We start from the raw sequence: 27,153 nt of genomic DNA on the forward strand, positions 1-27,153 counted from the left end.
TGGAACATGCCAGGTGATTTTTTTGGTCTTCATTTCTGTCTTCATAACTCATCTTATTCAGAGATAAGAATTCAGGAAAGCAAGCCAGCCTGAAGGAAGGGCTCTCACTGCTACTTGTGCTTGGTAGGCCCAGACCAGTACCACTTCTCCCACCTCATCCTCACTGAGCCTGGCTCCAAACTAGCTGGGAGCCCTAGCCAGCCAAAGCCAGTAGGACCTACCCAACTCTCCACCCCCACCCCAGCCCATGTAGTGGGGCCCAGAGCATCTCTTCAGGTCCCAATCCTACCTGCTGTTCCAGCGTGTTCCAGCGTGTTCCAGCTGTTCCAGTCTGGTTCTGACTATATTGCCTCTTACCGGTTGGTGCTTGGGACTGGCCCTTGCTTCATACCTCTGCTGTCCACTGGACCACCCCAACCTCATACCCAACTCAGGCTTCTGGAATTCCAGCCTGGAACTGGAGCCCTAGCCCTCCATGTATCCAAGAGGGAGTTAAGATGTATGAAGTAGCAAATCTGGACCTGCTAGCCTCATAAGCAATTAGGAATAAAGTTCCAACCTAGACCTGGCCCCAAGATTTGTCCCAATTCCTGTGTCCGATCAGCTCTATTAGGGGTTCCTTAGGCTGTCAGCATGGCCCTGATACCTGCTCCCCTCTTACTTTAAGCCAGAAGGCTCTGCCAGCTCTTAGGGGTCCCCCAACATTAGTCTACAAGGCTGACAAATGGGAATTCATGATGCACAAAACCCAGCTGGATTTGGAAGGAGAGGACTTCAAGTAGAAAAACAGAAAACTAACACGTCTTCTGTCATTTGGGGAAAGAGGGTATGAAAAGAGGAGTGTCTTCAGAGTAGGCTGCATGAGATAGAATTATCTAAATAAAGATCCAAGCACCCTTGCTCCCAACCCCCATCCTAGATCAATCTGCACGGATATTGTTTGTAGGTTCTCACATGGTCCAACTATCAGTTTTTGATATAGGATATGCTCAGGTTTCTGTAGAAAATTTAACTTTCCACTATCCAGATAGAATAAATGTGAAGAGGAAGATCTGATAGGTCTCAGGTTAATAATCTCTCAGTGTTTCTTCCAACTAGCCCTATAAAATAGCCATCTATATCAGTAACCATAATGACAGCTTCAGAATCCCGCGGCTTTACACAACAAGTACCTACTCTGGCTGGTGCGTGTGCGGGTTGGCTGGGGGTGGGGGGCGGCTAATCTAGGCTGAGTGTGCCTCCAGACCCGCTTCCTGCGTCTCTCCTCCTCCTCCTTACACCACTGGGCTGACCACAACATTTTCTTCTCATGACAATGGCAGAGGCACAGTGGGGCAACTGAAAGTACACACGCCTCCTCATGACCGGCACTTGGTCGCCCTGCCCACCATCCAGGGGCCACAGCAAGTCTCGTGTTTAAACCCAGCTCCCAGGCCTCTTGTGCAAATTGCAGAGTCACAGGGCAAGCGGTGTGGTGAAGAGGCGACAAAAATTGGTGCCTGTAAGTCAATGTACCAGCATATCTGATAGGATCGCGGCTCCCCACGCTTGTGTCTCACCACGGCAGTTCCGTCCGGTGTTTCCCTAAGTAGGGCCTGCAGCACCTGTGTATTTGCATTCTTCTGGGTCCCAGCAGCGCATCCAATGAGTTTCCCTCCGCCGATCTTGGCTTCTTGAACGGAAAGATTTCTGGATACTTCAGCCTCTTAAATTTACACTCTGGTGAATATCAGGGTGTGTGCGGCTCCCGGAAGTCTCACCTGCCCTGCCTCACATGAAATAAGAGCCTTCAAATGTTCTTGGGGGAAAATCCCCTGATTTAAATCCTTTTGAATGTGTCACTTTGTCATTTTAAAGATACTGGTTTTGTTGAGTCTCTGATGCAGGAACTATGTCAGAATCTGTTTTCCCGGAGACTTAATATGGCTCTGGCCATGTTTTCCTAACGACAAATCAGGTGCACGGGCTGACAAGGAGAGGGACAGCAGAAAGGACTGTTTAAAACTGGCAATTACTGCATTTGACATATTGCCTATTTACTGAGTATTTGTATTCTTCATATTTCCTCTCACAGGGTATTAAATTTTGATTAAACCCCAGGACCTCTGACTGGCTTCCATAAATAGAGAAAACTCTGTAGTCTTAGGCAATGTTTTTATATGCATAATGAGTTGCTAACTTATCATGCTAATTGCTCTGATGTTTATCCCCCTAAGTCCTAAGCACTCCCTTCGGATTTGCACCACATCTTCCTACCAGCCTATGGCATTCTGGGTGATAAGCAATATTTTTTAAATAAGGTTCCATTTCCACAAACATTGTATCACCTCTAAAAGAAATTTATACCTCTGCCGGGACCTCAAGCCAGAAACATCCAATGAAAACACATAAAACATTCTCTGGAATAAGCAGAGGTCAAGGTCATTGTTTCTGGGTATCTAGGGCACAATCCAACCCTACAAAAATAACATCAGAACTCACTGTGTGCCAGGCTTTGTGCTAAGTGCTTTACATACACCATCCTAGCGAGTCCTCACATGGGCCCTATGAAGTGGATGCTATTGCCTTCCAGGATGCTGATGAGAATACTGACCAACCAAGGCTTTAAACATATTGGCAGAGCCTGGATTTAGACTCAGATGCATCTGACCCCATAGTTTATTTTTAACTCTTGAAAGGACCCCTTGACACTGTCTTCATGATGAGAGGAATATAATGGAACCCCCAACCTCAGATGTGTTAACAAAGTCTGTATCTGCTACAGATTGCATTGACTCAACAAGAAAAATTTTCTTTAAGAACTGTCTTTGAGGCGTGCCTGGCTGGCTCAGTCGGTAGAGCATGTGACTCATAATCTTAGGGTTGTGAGTTCGAGCCCCACCACGGGCATAGAGATCACTTAAACAACAACAACAATTGTCTTTGAATCCTGTTAATCCATTAAAGGACAGTCTCGATTATTTTCCCACACTTCGTTTTTGCAAGAGTATATTTCCAAGACCCCTTGGTTCCTGGGTATATATATTGAACATAGGACCCAGATGTCTTTCTCTAGGGCATCTCCAGATAGTTTATCCTAATTTTCCTGCCAATACACATAATTAGGTAATCAATCTCATTCTACATATTTTACTCACTGCCCTCTTAAGTAATGAAAGATTCTTGCTTAAAAAGATGACTTTCACATGAATATTATTCATAATAGCAAAAACCTGGAAACAACCCAAATATCCACCAACGGATTAATGGACAAGTAAAATGGGGCCCATCGATACAACAGAACACTACTCAGCAGTTAGAAGGAATGAAATACTGATAAATGCTGAACCTGGATCAACCTCAAAAACGTGGTGCTAAGTGGAAGAAGCCAGCCACAAAAGAGCACGTGTTGTATCATTCCATTCATATGGAACACCCAGGAACGGAAATCTATGGGGACAGAAAGCGGAGTGGTGATTACCTGGGGCGGGGACGGGGGGAGATTCCGTGGGAAAGACGCTGAGGGGATCGTCCGGTGCTAATGAAAATGTTCTAGACCTGCATTATGGTGATGGCTGCACTACTCAGTAAATTGACTAAAAATTATTGACTTGTATATTTAACATTGGTGAATTTCACGGTGTGGAAACTATACTTGAATACCATTGTTAAAAAAAAATTAACTCCTGGAGAACCCTTGGTCACGTGAAAAATTGGTCAAATTCTTTGTACAGTAAGCTGCTGAGAGATGAATTTCCTCCTCTATACCATGAAGATAGTAGGAATTCCTATCTCAAGGAAAATTACCTGAATATCAAATGAGATATTAAAATGCACGTGCCTTGAAAACGGGAAAACGGTTAATAGAGAGAGGAAAGATTCCTTTGGCTCAGCGGAGGGCGGAAATTATTTCATTCTCGCCTGTAGGTGGTGCTAGAATCTAAAAATGAGCAGGCCCCTGGTACATGCGGAGGCTTGGTGCAAAATTACCTTTCCCTTTGAGATTACATCCCTAAAGGGAATTTTTAGTCCAATTGTCCTTGAGTCCAGAGCCTTCTTCTGAATTAATCTTAGTATAAAAGAAATCCGACGTCAGTGCTGGTGTTTTAACCACTGGCCGACTGTCAATTGCTCCTTCCTTGTTTATCTCCCTCTTTGTCCCGTGGAAGGATTCCTGTCATTGATCCACATTCATCTTCCCTTTCTTTACATTTTCATGGAAACTTTCGTTTCATCATAGCTGCACACACCTATTCGATTGCATTTTCAATTTTCTCAGTACTTTCAGACTTAACTGGGAATTCATCAAACCATTTGGAAAAGGTCTCAAAAATAAACCTATGCCTATGAAACATGGCCAACAGCAATGGAGAAGTGCAACTCCAGAGCCCCTGCTCCAGGCACATGTTGGTAGCAGGAACAGCTGATGTAGTTACTTTGATGAATGCTATGTAGCTTTATATATGAGAGAGTATGCTTTGATAGTTGTAAGGTGAGCTTCAGTCTGAGTCCAACCCCCTCTCTTAAAAAAAAAAAAAGATGGGTTTATAGATTACCTTTTTGCTCTTCATCCGGTGGTTTCTAGAAGCATTTGGTTCAAGTAGGAGAGCCAAGAGCTCACAGCATAAGACACCGTACAGCAAGGACACACGGTACCCTTATCTGAGCCCCTCGGTCCCTACATGGCCCCTTTATTCCTTTCCAGTGGGTGCAGGGCTGGTCCTTTAAGGAGGTATGAAAGCTGAAGCTTGTGCCCCATGATGTGTCTTGCAAAAGGAAGAATCCAGAAGAAGCACGAGAACAAGCACTCAGGAGTTGTGCAAACAGCTCATTACCAAGAACTCGTCACTGGTGAAAATACTTTCCCACAAGGGGAAGGGTTTGAAAAACAGCTTTTGCCTCTTGGAGCCCTCTCTTTGGTGGAAACAGATCAGCTTTTAAAATACAATACCATAAAAGCTTTAAAGAGTGGTATTTAAGCAGCATGGAAATAGCCTACGAGAAATTAATGCAAAATCAATTCAGGCACACAATTTACATCTGCTGCGTTACCCAGAATGGCTCTCTTCTATAACTGGAAATCTATGGACCTAATTCTGGGATGACTGGAAGGAGTTTTATGTCTTCTGGGATGTAGCTGCGCAATCTGTCACTGGGAGGGAAAATCTGCAACCCTTTAAGGGCAGCAAAACCTGGGGCCCTATTGTTAGAAAATACACATTTAAAATTAGCACTCAATGAAATGAATGTTGTTCACGGGTCCAGGCCTTTAAAGCCCCACCTTCTGCCCAAACCTGCAGTCTTTCCATACCCAGCAGGCTTTGTCTTTCCCAAATATAGTTCACAGCAAACAATGAGCTGCTCCTGCTTTGAAGGTTGACAGTAAATGCCCAGAAGAGACACAGCCAAGCTCATCGCTGTGCTGGAGCTGGGAATGCAGCCTCTCACCGAATCACGGGGCAAGCTCAAGGCCTTCCCCTCCCAGTTTTCCCATCCCATCAGTGGGCGTGATGCTGATTTAGTTCATCAAAACCATTGTAGGTTAATGATGCACAAAGCATGTTTAAAGTTCCAAGTTTCAAAGTTAATTGTACCGAAAGAGATTTTGAGAGAGCCTCAGAAGAGTTGGAGGGGTGTGGGACACAGGGTGGTCTCAGAAAGTAGCCAGAGTTGCAAGAAAAGGGAGTTTCCAGGAAGAGGAAGTTGGTAAGAGTGTCAAATGCCACAGAGAAGATGTAGGAGGAGGACCCTGGCCAGTAGGAGGGAGCTGTTCACCTTGGGCGGCATTGGGCGAAGCAGGAGCGGAAGCCCTGGGTTGAGTGGATGAAGATGAACAGAAAGGAGGTGCCGGGTGCTGCCTGTCTCCTGAGAGGGGAAATGGGAGGGGTATTGCCGCCTGGGGGCATGAAAGAGGAGAGAGACTTTTTTCATGTTACAAAGACTTTCTAATGACCTTGCATATCTCTATCCAGTGCTGAAATCAAGGCTAGGAATTCTAATCTTGCCCGAGGCACCATCCTTCTCTGAATGGCTCATAGGAGGGTTTCAATAAATATTCGTGGAAGAAAGCAAGGCTGCACCCTGAGAACTGCCTAACTGCAGCTTGTATTGAAAGCAGACATCCTTTTTAAGCATAATGAAAAATTTCCACTCTTTCATTGTATGAGGTTTTTGCATTACTTAGTTGTATGACCTCAGACAAATAACGTACCTTCTCTGGACCTCGGTTCTTCACGTACAAAAGTCTAAAGTGCATGGCTCATGCAGAAGACGGCCTGGCTCAGAGTAAGCAGATAATACTGTCTGCCGTTGTTATTAAAACTATAATATATAACTATTATTATAACTAAATGTAACTATTTGTGTCATCCTGGAAGCAAGGGGAGGCATGAAACATCTGTACTACCCATCCAAATAACTCACAGAGTATTTTCGCACCAGGGGAAAGGCATGAAAAAACAGCTCTTGCCTTCTAAAGTCCTCCTTTTGGTGGAAACAAAATGGCTTTTACAATATAATCCCATAGTTCTTTTTAAAAATACCAAGGATGGTTCCCAAAAAAGTTCTTCAAACAAAAATTAAAAAATTCATCACCAAGAGTAAACCCTAATGTAAACTATGGACTTTGGGTGATGATGATGATGTGTCAGTGTAGGTTCATCAACGGTAACAAATGTACCCCTCGGTGGCAGGGTGGGGGGGTGTTGGTAATGAGGGAGGCTGTGCCTGTGTGGAGGCAGGGGTATAGGAAAAATCTCTACACCTTCTGCTCAATTTTGCTATGAATCTAAAACTGTTCTAAAAAGAGTGGCCTTAAAAAAATGTGGGGGGAATGGGGTAACCAGGTGATGGGCATTAAGGAGGGCACGTGCTGTGATGAGCACTGGGTGTTATATGCAACTAATGAATCACTGAACACTATATCAAATATTAATAATGTACTATATGTTGGCTAATGGAATTTAAGTTAAAACACACAAAAATGTGGATGAAAAGACAGCATAGGGAATATCGTCAATAGTATTGTAATAATGTTATATGGTGACAAATGGTGACTATGCTTATCTATAGAATTGTCAAACCCCTATGCTTTACACCTAAAACTAATATAACACGGTATGTGAAACTATACTTCAATAATGAAAAAAAAATCTAAAGTCTGACACTGATGCCCTAATTGTGTTGATGAAAGAAAAGAAGCAAAGCATTTGCCAGGAACATGGCAGCCCGGCTGGGCCAGGGCAGCGGTGGTTGGGGGGGGTTGGGGCAGGGCAGATACCCTCTGTGTTTGGGGAAAGGCAACCAGAGGAAGGGACTGGGTTGGGCACAAGCCCAGGACTGGGATTCTGACAGCACCTTATGAGATATATTCTGTTGATTTTCCTGCATAGTTAGGATGTAGGTGAGCACCCCCCCGCCCCATCCCGGGAGCTTCCCGACAGGACACCTCTGTTACAGGCAATGCCCAATACTCTTGTCCATGTCCATGATGAAATGAACCGTGGGATTTCTTAAAAAACACTCTAAAATGAGACAGAATGGCGACCTTACAGGAGTAGGCTTTGACAATGGCGTAGAGGCAGGGATGCCGAGCGGTTGTTGTCCTGCCTTGAGAATTGGGCAGGCCTGGTTTGAAATCTCGGTCTCTTCACTTAATGTGTGACCTTGCGCAAGTTACCTAACTTTTGACCCTCAGCTCGTCCTCTGTCAAATAATAACAGGGCCCAACTGAAAGGGCTGATGTGAGGTTTTGGGGAGATGATGCACGTAAGGTGCTTGAGAGCGTTTGGTACACAATGACTTTTTCTTTTTAATTTAGATCAGGGAATCTAACTCTTAACCACTCTCTGCTTTTATCCTTCATAGGAAAAAAAAATTCTAAATGTTACTACCAATTCCTGAGCTTCATCATCTTCTAGGTAGAGTGGAAATTTCCTTCCTTTTTCTCACAAAGATCCGGCATTGAAGTGGGCAGGGGTTAGCGATCAAATTGTTTTTCTTCTCTCTAAAGGTCAGAGCCTAAGTTCATGTTTCTCTTACTGGTTTCTCTCTGACTCATCTTAGTGCCCAAAGCAAATTATATATTTCCAGTCTTATTTTCTTTATCTGAAAAATGGGCTTTATTTATTAATTTTCCTTTCCTGCCTTGCAGCACACACAACCTTATGGTTTTGGGACATTCTCTAAAATGCATTCAGATGTTTTGCTTCCAATTTCCTCTTACAGGAGGTACTTTAGATTCCTTTCCAGCAATAAGGTGGGGGTGGGGGGAATATTTCTCCAGTGGTCTCAGTGAAGAACAATGCTGTAGAGCAGTGGTTCTGGACTTGGGCTGACCTGCCCCCCAGGGGACATTTGGCAATATCCGGAAATGGTTTTGGTTGTCACAGCTTGGGCAGGAGGTGCTGCTGGTATCTAGTGGTAGGAGGCTAGGGACATTGCAAAACATCCTACGATGCACAGGACAGCCCTCCACAACAATGGATCAGCTGGCCCCAAATGCCAGCAGTGCCAAGGTTGATGAGAACCTCTGCTGTAAACGATCTCAACTGATTTTTCTCGTTACTTTTTCTTTTTCCTTTTATGTTGCTGTTTTTAGCCCATTCTCTCCCTCTCCCCCTAAGTAAACCTGCTTTCCCTCTGTCCTATTAATCTTTCCATTCCTTCCCCCTCTTACCACCTCGTCTTTTCTCATTCTATCTTCCGCTCTATCATCATTTAGTGTTTCACGATCCTCCAAAGTTCCCAGTCCTTGGAAACTATTCAGGAAGTTGTTTCTCCAGCTGGGTCACAATTAACCATGTATGCCCTTGGGCTGGTCATGTCACTTCACCGGGCCTCGGCTTCCTGCCTGTAAATGGACATAGGACTGAGTAACCTTGAAAACTCAACTTTGTGATTGACAACTGTCTTGGTAATTCAAATGCCTAAAATCTTACAAGAAAATCTTAGTGTGAGAGAGAGATCTTATAAAAAAGATTAAGAGTTTATCGCTATATAATGAAAAAGATGTTGCTGCAGTTGTGTGAATCTGTGGAAATTCAATCCTGCCAAGGCAATTAGGGGCCAGATAAAATCTGTAGGTGGGCTAATTTTCGAAGAAACCTATGGGAAAGTTATATTGATTGTAACATTATTTGTAATAATAAAAAGGCAGAAGCAATATAAACAGCCAACCAATTGGGATTGAGACAAAAATGTATGCTGTATTTATGCGATGAAATACCATGCAGCTGTTAAAAATAATACTAGTGATTTTTTAACAGCATGGAAAATGCTTAAGTACAGGTCACAAAACTGTATGTAGTTTATATTCACAATTTTAAAAATGTTATTTTAATTCCAGTGTAGTTAACACACAGTGTTCTATTAGTTTCAAGTAGTTTATATTCATATTTAGTAAAAGAGAGCATCATTTTGTATAGTGGACCTATTTTTTTAATTAAATAATTTTGTCTTCTTACTTCAAAGGGAATACATGCTTACTTGTAAATAATTTCAAAAATGCAGAAAAGAGAAGGGGGAAAAAGTATCTGTAATTTGACCATAAAAGTCACCCCTGAGACATTTTTCCAGGCTTTATTTCATATATATATATATATATGCATATATATATATATATATTTTTTTTTTTTTTTAGAGAGAAAGAGAGACAGAGAGATAGAGCGGGGGGAGGGGCAGTAGGAGAAGGAGAGAGAATCTCAAGCAGACTCCTCATGGAGTGTGAAGCCTAAGGGCAGGGGGAGGGGGGCTCCATCTCACCACCCTGAGATTGTCCTGAGCCGACATCAAGAGTTGGACGCTCAACCGACTGAGACACTCAGGCGCCCCTGTTTCATTCTATTTTTTACCTGACAGCAGGGTTATACTGTTTTGGTTACCTGTCTTTCCTTTCCTTGTCACTGCAGTGTTCTGCAAAGGCACCTATTTCAGCTGTGTAGTATTCCTTTGTATCTGTACTGGATGTATTTGGGGGGGGGGAAGAAATAAACTTTAAAAAAATGAAGGGTGCCAATTCACAGCTGGGGACCCAGTGGACCTGAATTATTGATGCTCCCCTTCATGACTCATCATTGGATCTACATCAAGTGGAGGCTGGGCTCCGGTCAGGCTTGTTAGCTCCTATCACAGAACCACAGAATGGCCCGTGGGGTGGGCACCCAGAAGTCATTTAGTGAAACCTCTTCCGTGCCCTCTCTCCATCTCCCCACTAAATGGACAAGTAGGGCCCTGACCTCCCTACTAACTCTGACCCTGCGCACTTGGTTTGGTCGGCCCAGATCAGGGGAACGACTTGTGTGACGCCCCATTCTCCTCCAGTCTTCCTCCCCCACCGCGGCTTCAGCTGGCTGAAGCGATGGAGCTGCCTGTTTTCCAAACTCTTTCTCCCCGGCTAGGGGTGCGGGGGCCTCAGGCCCTCTTCTTTGTCATCAAGTTCCCGTGACACAGGCTCAGTGAGATGCCCTTCCCCCTGTGATTCACCGCCAAGTCTGCATTCTGCTTTCCTGTCTGGGGCTGTTATGACATCAGATTTAGCTGGTTAAGGGAGAAAATGCTTACCCGCTCATTTCTTGCCCCCGGGCAATCTGAAAATCCTGTACGGTTCACACGGGCCTCCCTGCAAGGATCAAAGCCTCAAGAGGCCCAAAGTGAAACTGCTCTGATCAAGGCCTGCCGGGCCTGGACACAATGTTAAAGGAGACAAAACTTCCCTTTGTTCCAGCGACTCCTCCCTCTGTGTCCTTGTCCATTGCAGAGACCCCTGCTCAGGCCTCCCCAGTGCTCTCCCAGCAGGCTGAAGACCGCTGACCAGTCCGCGGTCCCGAATGCTCTAGGGAGTCGGCGTCCGGGCATTTGTCAGGAGAGCTACACTGTGGCCAGGCTGGAGCCAAAGGCGTCACTGGGTCACTTTGGGGCCGACCGCCGTAAGGAGCTGTTGGCCCCAGAGGGGCGTCTGAGGCTTTCGGCACCGGCCACACCCTCTTCCCTCCCACTTGAAGGGTTGGGGTAGGGAGGAAACCAAAATTCACTGAGCCCCACGGCGGGCTGGGCACGGTGCCAAGTGCTCCCCGTCGGTTTCCCCAGTACTCGCCACAATGCTGTGTGCTCGCATTGTCATCCCAACTTCAATATAGAGTCACCCAGACTTCAAGAAGTTAAATCATTGGCAGAAGGGGCGAAGTTAGGATTTTAACTCGGGGCTGTGGAGTCTAACATTGCATCATCACCCTGCCTCCCTGAAGATTATATTTTCAAAGAAAGACAAACCGCCTGAGCCCTAGATTCACGTCCTTCTGTACTCCAGCTTAGAGGTGGATACAAATGTCTTCGTATACAGCAAACATCTCCGACTAAGCCCTTTTGCTCTTGACATCTAGGATGCTGTAAGTTCAAAGAACAAGTCCCCTCCAAATCACTTATAGGACTCTAACTATTGCCTCCCCTCCCCCACCTTGTCCCTTTGCAGTTGCTTCCCCAGAGTCACAAAGGTGAGCCACGCAGGACTTGGAGCAGTCTTCTCAAAGAATGGCCCCCAGACCGGCAACATCAGCAGCCCCTGGGAACTTGCTAGGAATGCCAGTCTCTGGGGGCCCATGCTAGACCTCAGTTAGAAATTCTGGGGATGGGGCCCGCAGTCTGTACCTTAACAAGCCCTCCAAGTGATTCTGATGAAGCTAGAGAACCACTGACCTAGAGAAAGTACATCATGGGCATAAATCCTCGGCTCCACCCTCACAACCAGATGCTAAGCTCTGTGAATTCTGCCTCTGCCTTCTCGTTTGTCTTTGTCCCAGCTCAGGCCCTGTTCGTTCCTGCCCACGTTCTGGCAACAGCCAGCAGAAGTCTCATCTCTCATCCCTCGCTCTCTTCCAGTCCACTCGTACCACATTATTCCTCTGCTCTGACGATGTCATGCAGCCACTGGAGTAAAATCCAACACTTCTTAGCTTGATATTCAAGATCCTCCAAAATATTCATCTGACTTGCACTTTTGATCTTATTGCCTCCTTGTGCCTCCCTTTAGGTATCCTATACCCAAGTCATACAAAACTCCTCACCGTTTGCTACAGAGCCATACATTTTACTTCTGTGCCTTTGCTAATGCTGTTCCTTCTGCCTGGAATTGCCTCCCACCCATCCCCACACACCTGTTAGGGTCCAGCTCAGATGTCATCTCCTCTGTGAAGTCTTCTTCCATCCTCTCACTACTTCCTCCCCTTTCTTGGAGTCTCATAAAGTGTATCTTTACTTCTCTTATAGCGCTGATTAAATTATACTACATGCTTGCTTGTGAACGTGTTTTGTCTCCCTGCTCGGAGACAAATGGAGGTAAGAGGTAAGAGGTAAGAGGACAGAATTGTGCCTTTTTTCATCTTTGTATTTCCTACAGCACCCAGCGCAGTGGCAGAGCTTCACATATGGTTGTTGAATGAATAAATGAATGTTGGATCCACATAAATAAAGCTGAAAGATTTTCCATCCCTTATTTTTCTAAAAATGTCTATCAAAACCAGTGATATTGTTATGCTGTTTTGCTAACACAGTAGCATGCATTTTTATCTCCTCTCCAAATGGGGCCAGCTAGAAATCATGGATTATAATACAGAGTTCTCAGGGATAACAGTTTCAGGAGAACCAGATCGTTCCCGCAGTTATCTGTGGCTTGAGTAACAATCTAGGAGACTGAAATTATAAATTTTATGGCTAACTCACCTTGAACAACATAAATGGACAGCCAAGCCCCTGCAGTTTTTCTTACTAAGCAAAGTAAGAATAAAGCAGAAATGACTCGTAGGTCATTTCTGAGACAATTGCCAGAACCTTGGAAGTCCCCAGTTATAGTTGCTGGCCTGGCTTGATTCCAAAGTTGGGAAAGAGAACTTCTCCTCAGACAAAATTAGTTATGTAGGTAGCACAATACTCTGCTCCATTTGATGTCCCCAGTCACAGAAGAGCCCTCTCCTACATGGGCTATAAAGGATGACCAAGGGAGGGGCGCCTGGGTGGCTCAGTTGGTGAAGTGTCTGCCTTGGGCTCAGGTCATGATCCTGGGATAGAGCCCCACGTTGGGCTCCTGGTTCAGAGGGGAGTCTCCTCCTTCTCCCTCTGCCCCTCCCCTCCGCTCATGTTCTCTTTCTCTCTCTCAAATAAAATCTGAAAACACACACACACACACACACACACACACACACACACACACAAACAAACAGATGACCAAGGGAAAATGTTCAGGTCCTCAGCCATGACACCGGCAACAGTGCATTAAGGACTGAACAGAAACCAGAACAGAAAAGAAAACCCCGGATCCCTGGGTTTGTTTTCAGTGGGCAGGTCTGTCACCGTGGAGAAGAGAAGTGCCTGGTGTACTTCAAGATTTTGACAGGTTTTTAACTTTCCTGAAAATCCAAGTGTTAGGGACGCAATCACTCCTGTCATGGACTCTGGGCTTCTAGCTCGGTATGGTACTTGGCTTACATCTTCTCTCTGAACTAACAATCGTCTTTTCTCGGGCAAGACTTTGTAATTGTGCAAGCCTCACTTTTGACGAGGGCAGGGCACCCTTTCTCCCTGACTTCTACTTGGGCAGAAGGAAGAGTCAGGGAAGTGGCCCCAAGTCAGAGTTCCACCAGGCAGGCAAGGCTCCATCTGAAGGAAAGTGCCCCTTTTCTTCCACCTCGCTAAGCAGGATGACTCCTCCGCAATGAGCAGCCCCCTTTACTATCCTGGCAGCCCTGGCACTTTTCTGGCATGTGTGGTGGCTTCAAGGCACTCTGGGTGATGACAGTCATTCTTACTTGTTTTCTGCCTCATAAGAAGCAGGTGCATTTCCTGGGTCCGTATTCATTTTGTGTCTGTCTGTTAGATCTTTCTTTGAATGTTTCGAGGTGCCTGGACATCTGTCCTTAGCAGATGGACAGTCTTCTCTATATCTCAAGACAAGTTCCTAGACGGGCAGTCCATGCTGGAGTTGGTGTCACTTAGGACGGTGTCAGAAAGCGCAATTGTTGAGGAATGAATATTTAATGACACGGAAAGATGATCAGCATAGAGTAGGATAAAATACAGGTTACCGAGCAATGGACATTACAATATATATACTCGCACACAAGTATGTGTAACAAGGATAGATACTAAGTACTAATAGGAGTTATCTCTAGTAAGTGGGTGGGGGTTTTTCTTTCCTTTTTACCCCCTCCCGGTACATATTTTATATTCCAAATTTTTTTTTTTTTTACAATGAACAGATTTTGTTTTGGTGATAAGAAAAGACAAGAAAGACTATTTCCAATTTTCTAAATAAGTAAGACTTTAGGGAAGGGAAGTTTCCAGGGGAAGCCCTGACTGGGTCCACCTAGGGATTCGGGTATACAGCAGGAACTCTGCCCTTAGCAACATGTGGCAGCAGGTTCTTTGGACAAGGCATCCCCCCCGAGGGAGGTGACATTCCATCCATTCCAGCTAGAGCTGACATCCACTGGAGCCAGTCAGGTGGCAGCAAGCCCGGAAAGTCAGACAGGTGGGCTTTCTGCCTACATCAGATTTGGCGACTGTAAGCACAGAGGTGGAGCAGCGCCTGCCTTCCCTTGGCCCTTTCCTTACTGTGGGGGGGGGGGGTGGGTCGTGTTCGTCCTTCAGCAAAGCGCTCAGCCATGAATGCCCCCAGAGTACTATGCCCATCTAGTTTCAGACGAATCGCTTGTTTTCCAAGGCCTGGATAAATGAGGTGTTAGAATTTTGAAAGATGTCACTTACCTGAGCCATTTGGGAAGTTCACATATTTGTGCTGAATTTCATTTTCTCTGCCTCCTGATTGCAGTCTACACTGTTGAAGGGGTCAACGATGCTCGTCTCTATGACAACCCCCATGGAAAGGCTGTCACCGGTGTGGTTCGGGGCATGTTTTAATCAGAGAAAAAGAGCCCTGAGAGCATGGCACCCTTGAAAACTGCCTTGTGTGGCCGCACCAGGGGGCTCTGTGCCCTGACTCTGGGACTGGCCAGGCTAGGGCAGAACAAGAGCTCTTCTAGTTTGCTGCTCTTCCATCTTGTCGAATTCCTCAACGCCTACTCATCTTGGGAGTCTCTTCACATTGCAGAGGGCTATAACAAGGGAAATGGATTCACAGGGCACAGGTTCTCGTGCTGCACTCATGCTTTCTAGATAGTCCTAGAGATCTGTTTAAAGCTTGAGGCCGAACATATGGTCATTTACATAAACATTTTCACTTATTTTTTTAACACTGAAAACACTTATTAGCCCTCCTTCCCTTATGTGTACCCTCTCTCCCTCCCCATATAGACCACTTGTTTATGCTCCCAGAGCAAAACCCTTGGGATGTGGGCATACACTGGGACTTCTCCCCAGCCTGCTTTGAAATCTAGTGGTTCCGAGTCAAATCTCAGAGGTTCGTTAGGAGATAATAATAGCAGTAGAAAAATAGAGGTATTTTCCCAAGTATTTCTATGAGGGTGACTTTCAGTAGGTGGCTAGGAGCCCCATGGAAGATGTGTGTGAGCAAGAATTTGAGATCTGGGTTCCACAGCTTAAGTTCAGTAAAACTATAACCTGTGGCATTTTTTAGGAAGTGTTGAATCTCCTTTCTCGATGGCTAAGATTCTGTGGTTCTGGACCAATGTTTCCATCCCTCCTGAAACCTTGACTATCTTATTACAAATGAGTTAAATGACATAAGCCTTCTGTCTACCCTGAGAGAAATTTCACAATGTCCTGAAAAGAAGAGTGTGGCTTTAAGTGAGGACACTAGTATGATCTCACCTTCATTTAAAGAAATCTTCCTGGGCATAGAAAGTCTCCAGAAAATGTGCTAAGGATGATTGTTATTCACTGAGGATGATTGTTATTCACTCTCCTTGTTTTCCGTAGTGAGTACGATTGACTTAGATCATGAAGAAGGCACTTAACCGCTTAATAAAGGAAAGTTGATTGCTAAACCACAGTCGTTATGTGGCTCATAGACTCGGCTTCCTGATTTTCACCTGGAGCTGGGTCCTTTTCCACTGTCTTCTCACTTATCTGTTTGGCCAACAGCTCCTTCGGGACACACAACCGCCTGGGTCGTGTTTAAGAGAAATATGTTTTTTTCAGCGACAAGAGAAAATTCCAAGTTGTCTGGGGTAGGGGTCTGGGGGACAAAGCTTATAAAAAGAAACTTTTGAAAAAGAGGTCTTTTTCTCCACCCTTTGTGCATTCCACCCCATGACCCAGACCGCATTCATGACAGAACTCCTGTGTGCGGACATGTGTGGGGAAGTTTCTACAACAGGGCTGCATTGTACAGACAACCTGTGTTCCAGGGGTCTGCGGCAGCTGTGTGCCCTCGGGTCAACGGGAACAAATTGCCCTGCAGACGGGGAGCCGCGCTGGAGGGCTCCAGGAAACCTGCCCCACTAGGAAAGCACGCAGTAAGGGCTGGAGCTGTCGAAAGAGTCAGGAAGTTTGGGGATCTGTGGAGGATCCTCCTAAAATAGCTAGCCTGCCTTCGTGACTCCTTTCTAACTTAAATTTGGAGGGAAACTCTGCCATGGTGCTGACCTTTTCGTTCTCACCTCTCTTTCCTCCATCATTGCTTCAAGCCTGGTTCCTGGCAAGAGGTTTTTGCCCTCTGGGTGATTCTCTTAGCTGGCGTCCAAGAGTTAAGGAGAGAGAATTAGGAAAAGCAAACAAACAAACAAACAAACAAACAAACAATAACCCAGGAATCTAAGCTGTGTGCTATCACTCGCTGTGAACAAGGGAGAGAAAGGCCAACTGTGTGACTACAGTGGAGAGCTTGGCTGTTGGGGATCTACAGGAAGAAGCTTAGGAGTTTATACCGTCAGCTTGCAGATAGAAGAGTCTGATAAGTATTTTTAAAAAGAGCCCCAAAGCTTCATAGTCCTGTAATTCTGACTGCTGAGGCTTCGTCACCTCTCGGGACCTAGACTACTGGGTATCAGGGTCAGAAGTAGCATCTGAGATCATCTAACCCAGCGATTGTGACCTCAGATGCCTACAGGGGCCAGGAAAGGGACACAAATGAGTGAGGAAGACTGGGTGGAAGGTCGCAAGGAATGGTAGGGGCTGAAGCACACCAGAAGTACATGCATTTTAAAAAACACTGGGTGAGCCAAAGAAAACAGGGCTTCCAGCCAATGTTGTCATGCAGGCTGCCCGTTTGTGACATATGGCTTTAAACTAATCCAAACTAAGTTTGTGAATGAAGAAATAAGACTCAGAGAGGGGAAGTGTCTCACTCGGGGTCACACAGCCAAGCCGTGGTGTGACAGCCCAGTCCCTGGACCCCTGGCTCTCCCTACTCTTCTGTATCACAGCCCGCGTGTTGCGTGGAGTTGGGTCATGGGATCTCTCTTCTATTATGAATGGTGAGGCATTTTCGTGAGACCTGGAGAACTTTCTCCTGTAACTTTCCTTTCTCCTATAACTCCATATGGGTTCTGTTTTAGCCAGCAGGTCATGCCAGCCGTAAGTGCCACTATCGTTTGCGGCCTTCCCCACACACTGATTGTCTTCCTTTTACAGCACATGAAGAGTTTCCCTCTGCTGGGTCCCTTTCTGGGTACAATTTGGGAACCGGCTGCTCTTCATTCTGAAGCTTCAGGCAACAAAACCACGGTCTGGGTCTCAAAGTCCTGAGTAAGGTATTCTGAGCATCAGTGCAAGTTTTGATGCAAGTTCCTTTTAAATATGTCTCTAGGATGTTGGAGGAATTAATTACTGGTTGTAAAGCACTTTGAAAATTAGAGATGAAAGGATCCATGGATCAACAAAATATTATTATAATTAATGAATACCTATCAATAAACTGTGATTAAGAATAATGGGCATTTTTCACAGGTTATCAAGCTGAGGCATCTTTCGCACAAGCACTTTTAGCTTCATGTATTTTGGCAGAAACATTCCTTTGGTAATTTGCTCATGGAAGTTTTGTCCAACACAAAAAAATACATTTTGTGCTTTTAAGAGAACATCATTGATATTTTTATACACCGTGAGTTAGTAAGAATGGATACTACACTTAATTTCCATTGCTAATTTCTCACTCTTGAGAAACTTTTTCAAATTTTCACAAGTTTGGTTTCAAGGAGAATTTTGTCAGATGATATGTATTTTTAGGTTTTCTCCCCTGACCCGTCTTCTGTCAAAGAACGCAATACCCTTTTGGTTTTTCATCCAGGAGAGTTTCTCTTGATGTGTAAATATCAAATATGCAGGGCTCAGGGGCTATACAGAGTAAATGCAGAATAAACATTTGATGAGTGAATGAGTGACAGGCTACCATTGCCTGCGTCCAGTTGGGGAGCATGGATGACATTAGTGCTCTCAGTTGGGAGACTACATTAGTTCTTCAGGTAAATGGATAGAATGTCCTCTGATGATAAGACTTGGGTGGAATCCTTGATTTCTGAGACTGGGTTTGGATTTCCAGTCAATTGCTCAAGCCCATTTAGTGACTGGTAGTGGTCTCTCTGATCGGTGGCGATGGAGACTATGTTCATAACTTCATTCGCCTGTGGACCATGTATAAAAATTCCAAAGTCAGTGGGCCCAAGAACAGAGCAAAGCAATGGCAATAATTCCTGTGAGACTCACAAACCACATAGGTGCTGCTTTGAGACAGACATACTTAATAAGTTCAATTCCTAGCCAATAATAACAGCAAATATTTAAGCAGCAATTACATTATGGCTGGCACTCCGCTGGGCACTTTCCACGTATTACCTCATTTAATCCTCATAATTATCTTAATGAAGGAGATACTATAATTATATAATATATATATATATATATATACATATATATAGTATATATAAATATAGCCCACATTTAGGTGGAGAAATCAGAGGCAGAGAGGTAAAGTAATTCATCCCAGACTATGGCAGGTAAGTAGCAGAGCTGGGATTTGGGCTTAGATCTATCTGGTCTTAGGATGTGAGCTCTTATCCCTATAATATATTGCCTCTCACCAATCACAGCTTTGCACTTATTACCTCTATAGACTTAAAGGAGTCCCTTACCCTTTCTGAGACATGGCTATCTCATCTTTAAAAATGACAATAGTCAAGGGGTCCCTGGGTGGCTCAGTCAGTTAAGCATCTGCCTTCAGCTCAGGTCATGATCCCAGGGTCCTGAGATAGAGTCCTGCATCAGGCTCCCTACTCAGTGGGGAGCCTGCTTCTCCCTCTGCCTGCCGCTCCCCCTGCTTGTGCATGCTCTCTCTTTCTCTGTCAAATAAATAAATAAAACCTTGAAAAAATTATTCAAAAAAAAATAGTCACAATTACTTTGCAGAGCAGGTGCCTGAACACTGCTTCTTTTGCTCCTTCCTCTGACTTTAAAACCCTGAGGTCCAGGGAGAGCTGTTCTCTTCTCACGTGACCATTCCCGACCCCATGGGTTGGCAAAATGGTGAGCACATGACTCAAAAGGCCCAATCAGAGTAGCCAATCCCTTTGGCCATAGTCATTTGATCAGGGAGTAGACATTTGACTCAAATCAGGTCAATCAAGTCTCTCTCTGGGATGTTTTTCACTTGGCACCAGAAAAGGTGAGCTTCCACCCTTTTGCAGTGGTAAAGCAGAGATGAGAGCCAGGCTATGCCTCCTCGCAAATGGAAAAAGCCTGTCGTGGAGAATAAATCAACATAAAGACTGGAGCAGAGAGAACGGGTGGAGGAAAAGCTGAGGTCTAAACACCCCCAAGTCCTAGCAATAACTCTGCCATTTCCCCAGTATAATTATGGAGCCAGTAAATCCCCATTTATGCCTAAGCTAATATGAGTTAGGTTTGCTGTTACTGGCAAAGAGAAAGAAAGAGAAAAGGGAAAGGAAGGAAGGAAGGAAGGAAGGAAGGGAAAGAAAGAAGGAAAGAAAAAGAAAGAAAGAAAGAGAGAAAGAGAGAAAGAAAGAAAAGAAAGAAAGAAAGAAAGAATTCTACATATACTTTGCACTGGGCCTATATGAGCCCAATATACTTTGCATTGGGCCTATAAGCCCTATATATATAAGCCCATGTAGGGAAACCCTTTTATAAAGGGTCCAGATTTTAGATATACCATTAGTGGGCTTAAGAAGAGGCTTGGGTAAGTTATATCAATACTGGGAATAGTGCCCAATGGAGTTTTAGTGCATAACCTTGGCACTGCTGTGGAATGGATATGATCACTACATCACTCAACACTTGATATCTGGCCCATATCCTCCCAGTGCAAACTTTTGCTCATTATGGGCCTTGGAATCTTGGCTTTTACCGGTAGTTCTATTTTGCCACAGAGTTAGTGCCATATATCAGAAAGGAAATTAAACACAGGCAAAATACCCAAAAAAGCAAGCAACAATGACTTTATGTAGGACTTCTCAAGATCACAAGCATCAATGCCTTTTTAGAATCTAAACTTCTTAAATATGTTATCAGGATACATTTTAATTTCTATCTCATGAGTACCTGGAACTTAAACACACACACACACACACACACACACACACACACACACACACACAGTGACATGTTTTCAAGTATCAAGTAAAATTCAGAAGTAGTTCTTTCCATCTCAGTCACTTGGCACACTGTTATAACTGTTCCCTGCTGGAGCTAGGAAACATGCCTTTCGGGGTTTTTAAAATTTTATAAATGGGGAATTCATCCCAGAGAAGCTGGTCTACAGTCACAGAAGTAACGTTAAGGGTATACTCCATGCTGTTATATGATGGTTATTAGTATAGTAAATGTTAATTACATAAATCTAGACACACATACAGATATGTCTTGCTTTCCAAACTATCACTATATGAATTCAAGAACTAAATAAATATGTATACAATTTTAGATCAATTCCTGCTCTCCTAATTATGTTCCCTTTGCTCTCCAGATCCATTTCTACCCTCCAGTGCCTACTCTGTGACTCAGGAGACTAATGCCTAAGGCCTGCATCACCTGGGTTACCCTGCTCACTAGCTTCTAGTTGGGTACGGCTGATGAGAGAGTAATGTGTGGTTGTGCTATTTATTTCCCTCCTTCCCTGTGGTAGACACTTGGTATTATGCCCAGATGCCCGTTTCTGTGTGTCCATTTCTAAACTTCTGTGTCCTTTGCTTCTGTTGGCTGACAGCTGTAACTTTTTTCAGAAAACCATGTTTGGACCACCAGAGCCACTTCATCCAGTACAAGTAGAGAGCTGGGAGTGCCTAGGAGATCACATCTCCCAGAGATTAGCCAATAACTGGTGTTAGAAGATGAGAGCCCAGCTCCCTTGCCTTGAGGTGGGACAAGCTCAGCTATGACAACTCTGGGGTATGATTTCACTCCAGAAAAAATCCGTGGGGTGAGGCAAGGACTAGGACTTTGCTTGAAACTGTACCCTTGAAAATCTTTCTTCCCTTCCTTATCTTTGTTCCAGAGATGTCTACAGAGAGCACTTTTTCAATAATTCACTTACACATGAATTCTCACCTCAGGGTCTGCTTTTAGAGAACTTCAACTAAGACCTCCCCCATATGCATTCCCTCAGAACCTCATCACAACCTCAGTGGTGGCTGAACTCCATCTATAGCTACAGATTCTGTTGGGTGCTCCCCCTTCCAGGACTCCAGTTGTCATGAAGGCCCTGAGAACACTATTCCTTCTCCTTGTCCTTGAGGTTTAGGGATGTTAACTGCTTCCCCACCCAAGGTGCTAGTCCTTGGGTTCGTGTTGGCTCTCTTAACCAACAGTATCTTCCTTTATTCCTCTTTCATTAAGCCCTTTGAATGTACCATCTATTTCCAACTGAAACCCCAACTGAGAATCCTTTCTTTTCCCAATCCTGCTAACTTACTAACTCATTTGAGAACTGAATGATCCAGGTAACGAGGTATCTCTTGCTACCCAAACTCTGTCAAGAATCTTTCCATCTGAACTTAGGATCTAATAGATTATGAACAGGGAGGATAATTACACACATATACACACAAACAGGCACACACACACATGCACACACACCACACTTAGCTCATAAAATTATTTTGGATGTTATGCTGAGAACACTAGAAGGTCACTTTGAAGAAAAGTGGTAGAAAATGCCTTAAAAATGTTAATTAGATTTCTGATTCAGCCTATGAATTATTAACTGCAATAGGAATTGCCCCCATGACATACACAACTAGAAAACAGATGAAATATATGCAACAATTGTTTTCAGACTTTAGACAGAAGGCAAAGCAGGACTGTAATCTCTGAAAGAAGGGAAACATACGATATGAGCCCTCCCCATGACTACCTTAGTTACTGCCAGGAGGCAGTTTCCAGACTCAGTGCAGAAAAGGGGAAACTCAAACAGAGTACATCAGTCCCTTTGAGGTGAGAAGATAGAGATCAGACTTCAGGGAGGCCAAGGCAACTAGAGTCAGTGGGTCAAAGTACTAGAAAAAAAGAGAGATGCACAAAAAGAGAGACATGAAGATCTATAGACAGACCCCTTAGAATCTTCAACTGAATACTAACCTGTGAGAGTGTAGAGTGAAACCATGAGGCTGGAAAAAGAAAAACAAAAAAGTAAGCTGAGCAATTCCTGGAGTTCACCCTGGGCTGAGAAATATTCACATTCCTATCAGTCAGAGCAGAAAGACCACATAATACACAGGACATTCAACAGATTCCTCAGAAGATGTTGCCTTCTTAGTGGGACTAAATTATCCTAAAGCAAAGGCTTCTTTGGACCCAGCCTAACAAAGCTTAAAAGAAAGCCTTGAGAGAATCAAACTGCTTCCAAGTCACTTCATTACATGTCAGAACAAAGTCCCCAATTATTTAAAAGAATGCAACAAAATCCAGCACTCAAACAAAAAAATTCAAAATGTCTGTGATCTAATAAAAAATTACCAGGCATGAAAAAAGCAGAAAAATATGACTCATGATCAGGATAACAATAAATCAATACAAAAAAGTCCAGAAATGACATAGAGGGTGGAATTAGAAGAAAAAGACTAAAATATCTATTAGAAATACACTCCATATGCTCAATAATGTAAAGGAAAACATGAATATAATGATAAGAGGAATGGAAGATAAAAAACCTGAGCATAACTTCTAGAGAAAAAAATTCTTAAATAAATTTAAGAATTAACTTGGGTAATTATCTTGGGTAGAATTAACTATAAACTAGATACTACAAAATGAAAAATTAGTGAACATGAAGACCTAAGAACAGAAATCATCCTAAAAGAATCACAAAAAGAGAAAGGACTTTTTGGGGTGCCTGTCTGGCTCAGTCAGTGGAGCATGCAACTCTTGATCTCGGGGTTGAGTTTGGGCCCCATGGTGGGTGTAGAGATTACTTAAAATTTTTTTTAAAATCTAAAAAAAATTAAAAATGAAAGAAAAAGGATGTCTAAAAATGAACAGAGGACTCTGTGAAAATATCAAGTGGCCTAGCATATATGGTGTTCTAAGAGGAGAGGAGAGAGGGGGAAACCTTAGATATTTGAAGAAATAATGGTTGAAAATCTCTAAGATTCAATAAAAATGGCAAACCTACAGATCCAAAAACCTCAATGAACCTTGAACAGAATAAACAGAAAGAAAACTACATAGAGCACATTATAGTTAACTTGCTGAAAAACAGTGATAAAGAGCAGCCAGTGAAAAGAAATAAGCTAGAATAAGAACATATGTCCTGTTGGAAACTATGCAGCCAGAAGATAATGGAGTGACATCTTTAAAGCCCTAAGGGAAAGCATAACAGGCAACCTAGAATTTTATACCCACTGAAAAAAATCTTTCAAAAACAAAGGCAAAATACTTACTTTTTCACACAAACAAGAGCCAGAAGACCTGAACTACAAGAAATGTTAAAGGAAGTTTTTCAGGCAGAAGGAAAGTGATGTCAGGTGGCAATCTGACACGACAAAGGAATAAAGAACAGTGGAAATGGAAAATGCGTGGGTAATACAAAAATCACCTTTTTCTCATTCTTTAATTGTAGGGTTTCTACCATATGTAGAATTTAAATGAATGGCATCAAGGACTACCAGAGAAATAGATGAAAGATTTTATACTATATGTAAAGTTGAAGGGAGACTATGGTAAGTTAAAGGTGTATAAGTAAATCCTTGAGCAATCACTAAAAATAAATAACAACAATAACAAAGTAACTGAAGAGGTATGGCTAATAAACTGACAGTGAAGCTAAAATGAGATAATAAAACATAAAGTAAAAGAAAGGAGTAAAAGAGGAAGAAAGAAACAAAGAAGAGATGGAACAAATGAAAAACAAACAGCAATATGGTAGATTTAAATGTAACCATATCAACTATAACATCAGATGTAAATAGTCTAAACATTCCAATTAAAAGGCAGAGATTGTCAGCTTGGGCACAAAAGCAAGAGCAACTATATATTGTCCAGAAGAAGCCTACTTTAAATGAAACAATACAGCTAGGTTGAAGGAAGAGGGCGACAAAACATAACTAGGCAAACACTAACTAAAAAGAAAAATAGAGGGGCGCCTGGGTGGCTCAGTCGTTAAGCATCTGCCTTCGGCTCGGTCATGATCCCAGGGTCCTGGGATCGAGCCCCGCATCAGTCTCCCTGCTCAGCGGGAAGCCTGCTTCTCCCTCTCCCACTCCCCCTGCTTGTGTTCCCTCTCTCACTGTGTCTCTCTCTGTCAAATAAATAAATAAAATCTTTAAAAAAATTAAATTAAATTAAAAGAAAAATAAAGTGGGATGCCTGGGTGGCTCAGTTGCTAAAGCATGCAATTCTTGATCTCAGAGTTGTGAGTTTGAGCCCCATGTTGGGCGTAGAGCTTACTTAAAAGAAAAAAAAAAGAAAAAGAAAACTAGAGTGACATTATTAATATCAAACAAAGTAGATTTCAGAACAAGGAATGTTATTAGAGATGGAAAGGAACATTATATAGTTATAAAGAGGTCAATTCACTAAAATGTAATAACAGTTCTCAACATGTATGCACCTAATAATAAGCTTCAGAATACATGAAACAGAAACTGAAGAACTGGAAAAAAAAAGAAAGAAATCCACAATTACAGATTCACAATTATATTTGGAAATTTCAAAACCTCTCCCTTGTGAACTGATAAAACAACTTGGCAGAGATAAGTAAGCACATGGAAGACTTGAACAACACTATCCAATCAACCTGACATCATTGAGTGTTTCTGGGAATTGGATGCTAACGACAGAATTCTGGGATGGTTTACTCACTCACCCGATGACAATGAGGACCTCATCACTAGGGATAGGTATTGATAGTTCCTGGCAGGCCATAACAGAGCAAGTGCTAAAACTTTCACTTGTAGAGAAAGGAGATGGACTACTAGGGGAAGGGGATGCACTGACTTGTACAACGTCTCTGGCATATGGTACGTTTGAGGGAAATAACTCCTAGGACTGTGGAATTGAGTGGCCAACTTAAGGCAAGGTGTGAATGCCAAAGAGGTCCCTGGGCAGCATTTAAAGAAACCCACATTTCTTTCTCCCAGAGGGTGGCAGGAGCTGACTGCCAGGTATAATAAAGGAAATATAGGAAAGGGAGAACTTGGGGCAGCTGGGTAGCTCAGTCGGTTGAGTGTCTGACTCTTGATTTTGGCTCAGGTCAAGATCTCAGAACCCTGGGATCGAGCCCTGCATCTGGCTCTGTGCTTAGCGGGGAGTCTGCTCCCTCTCCCTTTGCCCCTCCTCCTGCTCACTTTCTCTCTCTCTCAAATAGATAAATAAATCTTAAAAAAAAAAAAAAGAAAGGGAGAACTTAAGACAAGTTGAATAATTCCCAGGTAGGCAAGTCCTATGCTAAGGTCAGAGCCTCTCTGTTTGCAAACTTGATCAACATATGCCTCAGCATCTTCTATGAAGTTCTTCCCAAATTCAATTGCTCAAATCAGCCTGTAAAACAAATACTGTGACAGCTTCTGCCAAGTCCAGGGTGGACAGATGATATGACTAACACCAAGCCAGAGACGTCTAGTTTTCCCTTAAGACCATAGCTCTATCACACACCTCATTCCATCTGGCAGCCAAGGGTATTCCTGCTAGCCAGGAAGAAACAAACACTTGGAGCATCTTCAGTTTACCTCACATCCCTATTCATGTCATTTAAGAGGATGGCTGATCTTTGAACGCATTTAATTTCTTTCTGGAGGGTGCTTCTAGGCATAGCACTGTAGCTGCAGGCGATTTCTACTGTGCACTCATGGCTGACCTTCAGAGAAGAGAGAAGCAGAATGATTTCCCCAGAGGAAAACTCAAACTTACTAGAGAAAGTCATGGGAGTTCCCAGGTGTACAAATTTAGAAGTACTTTGCTAGTCTTGGTCAAGTCAGTAGAAAACTCTTTTGTTATAATTGTTATAACGAATAGCTGTTCAGAAGGCCTTTCAGTACATTTGGGAGTTCCCACCTGATCATAGCGCATTCCAAACCATCTTCAAGTTACCTGACTTTCCTGCATTTTCTTCCAAAGCTCAACTAGAACTTAACAGATGGGTTGGTCTCACCTCTTGTAAGAAAGGAAGGGGAAAAGGCTGAAAGGCAGGCAAGACAGACACACAGGCCGATATAAAGAAAGACAACCACAATCTACACTGACTGCAAAGCTTCTCTAATCACATAAAATTGTTTGCCACTGTGGTTCAGGAGCTAGCTACGCTTAATAGGTTGTGCTTGCCCACTTTTTTCACCTGTTTCAAATGCTCTGGACTGTGAGATCCTCTTCTGGCAGGCAGGCTGTGATGAGAATAACTTTCTTAATGGTGGTAGCCAAGCATGGTGACTCATTTTTTGGATTGCTGTATGTTGAAAGGGCCAAGCACTGTCACTGGAGGTGAATGGCTGAGTCCCCAGCGCAGACAGAACAAGCCCCCTGGCAGGGCTGGAACATGAGCAGAGCCTCCCCGAGTCCTGAGTAGTCTTCTAGCCACAAGCCTGCTTCCTGGAGTAGCTCTTCTGGCTGTGAAGTCTTGTCTTTTCCTTTTGTGTTTGGAAAATTGCATGATTTCTTATTTATTCTGCCTTAGCTACAGTGACTCCTGGATGAATCCCCTTGCCCTGCCTTGTCTCTCTCCCCTTCAACTCATCCTGCGCACTGATGGCAAAACCTTCCCACACTCGTGCCCCTCAGGTCCTAAAGCCTATTAGGGCTTCTCGCTAGAGGACAGTTCAAGGA

General features: G+C 43.6%; 1 pseudogene; it reads right to left on the reverse strand.

Annotated features, from left to right (window-relative positions):
- Window positions 1–6,864: 6,864 nt before the first annotated feature.
- The window catches only part of LOC112829405 (small nuclear ribonucleoprotein G pseudogene), a 108,904-nt pseudogene continuing 88,615 nt past the window's right edge, over window positions 6,865–27,153 (reverse strand).

Source organism: Callorhinus ursinus, unplaced genomic scaffold, assembly GCF_003265705.2.
Source record: "Callorhinus ursinus isolate GAN/ISIS: 27379988/994484 unplaced genomic scaffold, GSC_fseal_2.0 scaffold1, whole genome shotgun sequence".
In the NCBI taxonomy this organism is placed as follows: Eukaryota; Metazoa; Chordata; class Mammalia; order Carnivora; family Otariidae; genus Callorhinus; species Callorhinus ursinus.